The sequence below is a fragment of the Empidonax traillii genome, unplaced genomic scaffold (assembly GCF_003031625.1).
Source record: "Empidonax traillii isolate 1590-97213 ecotype Southwest subspecies unplaced genomic scaffold, ASM303162v1 scaffold3791:size10991, whole genome shotgun sequence".
Classification (NCBI taxonomy): Eukaryota; Metazoa; Chordata; class Aves; order Passeriformes; family Tyrannidae; genus Empidonax; species Empidonax traillii.
Window position 1 is genome coordinate 8,742 of NW_020958984.1, and position 2,250 is coordinate 10,991.

Sequence of the window (2,250 nt, forward strand, 5' to 3'; positions counted from 1 at the left end):
CACTGTCCTCTGTGATGTAAACAATGTTCCCAATGATGTCACTGCTGTCTCTGTGATGTTACACCTGGCCTTGTGATGTCACTGATGTCCCCTGTGATGTCACCACTGTCCCTGTGACATCACAGCTGTGCCTTTGTGGTCAACAGTCCCCTGTGATGTCACTGGTCCCCAATGATGTCACTGCTTTCTTTGTGATGTCACCACTGTCCTTAGGTGTGGCTCCATGTCCCCATGATGTCACTAACTTCTCTGTGACATCAGGGCTGTCCCTTTCTTGTGATCAGTCTCCTGTGATGTCACTTGTCCAAAATGATGTCACTGATGTCCCTGTGGTGTCACCACTGTCCCTGACGATGTCACTGGTTTCTCTATGATGTCAACCCAATCCTTGTGAATTTACTGATGTCCCTGTGACATCACCGCTCTCCCTTTGCTGTCAACATTCTCCTGTGATGTCACTGCTCCCCAGTAATGTCACTGCTGTTGCTGTGATTTCACCACTGTCCCCAACAGTGCCACCATTTCCCTGTGATGTGACCGATGTCCCTGTGATGTCACCAGGCCCCTTTGATGGCATTGATGTCCCTGTGACATCACTGCTGTCCCCCTGTTGTCACTCTGATGTCACTGGTCCCCAATGATGTCCCTGCTGTCTCTGTGATGTCACCCCTGGCCTTGTGAAGTCACCGATGTCGGCTGTGATGTCACAGATGTCCCCATTAATGTCACTGCTGTCTCTGTGATGTCACCACTGTGCTGAGCCGTGGCACCATGTCCCAGTGAGTTCATCGATGTCCCTGTGACATCACAACTGTCCCTTTGTTGTCAACAGTCCCCTGTGACATCACTGGTCCCAATGAAGTCATTGCAGTCTCTGTGATGTCACCACTGTCCCTTCTGGTGTCACCAATGCTTCTGATGATGTCACCAGTGTCTCTGAAATGTCACCCTCGTCCTTGTAAAGTCACCAATGTCCCCATTGATGTCACCAATGTCACTGTGATATCACAACTGTCTCTTTGTTTTCACCAGTTCCCTCTGATGTCACTGGTCCCCAGTAATGTCATGGATGTCCCTGTGATGTCACTAATGATGTCACTGATGTCTCTGTGATTTCATACATAGCCTTATGCAGTCATTGATGTCCCCTGTAATGTCACCAATGTCCCTGTGCCATCATGGCTTTCCAATTATTGTTGCCAGTGCCTTGTGATGTCACAAGTGTCCCCAATGATGTCACTGATGTCTCTGTGATGTCACCCCTGTTGTTGTGAAGTCACCAATGTCTCCCTGTGACATCACGGCTGTCCCTTTTTTGTCACCAGTCCCCTGTGATGTCACTGGTCCCCAGTGATATCACCCATCTCCCTTTGATGTCACCACTGTCCCCTGTGATGTTAACAATGACCCTGATGATGTCACCGGTGTCACTGTGATTTCACCCTTGCCCTTGTGAAGTCACTGAAGTCCCCTGTGATGTCACCAATAGCCCTGTAACATCACAGCTGTCCCTTTGTTGTCAACAGTCCCCTGTGAGGTCACTGGTCCCCAGTGATGTAACTGCTGTCTCTGTGATGTCACTAATGTCCCCAGAGGTGGCACCATGTCCCCGTGAGGTCACTGATGTCCCTGTGATATCACAAGATGCCTTTGACTTCACTGATATCTCTGTGACATTATGGGTGTCCCTTTGTTTTCACCAGTCCCCTGTTGTTGTGGTTTTCCCCTCCAGCCAGCCCCTGGGGCTGAGGATGGTTTTGTCCGGGTGAATTTCCATAGAAAAAAGCCAATCAAAACTTTAGTAACACCTTTGCTAATTACATATTTAAGAAAAAGGAAGAGAAGGTTTGGGGAACAGTTGAAATTAGGAGCAGCTGAAATTGGTGGCAGTTGAAATTAGGGAGCCATGTAGGGAGAGAGAGGCAGGCCCCAGGTGGGGGCCAGGCCTCCCTCCTCCCCGGGCCCTGGACCAGGGGCAGGTGTGGCACTGAAGCCCCTTCTCTCTTTTAAGAGAGTGAAGAAAAACATTTTAAAGGACTGACTGTTTGGATAAAAAAACGCTGCAGAAGAAATTCCAGCAGAGAGATAACAAAGTGTCCAAGGTCAAAGCCAGCAGCTGGAGGAGAGAGAAGTTCGAAGAGGGGGGCTGTTTCTCCCCCCTTTCACTCTCTCTCTTCAGCAGGGAAAAGACTGAAAAATAAATCCCTGCTACCTTTGGAAGATTGTTGGGGTGAGGAGACCCCCATGCGG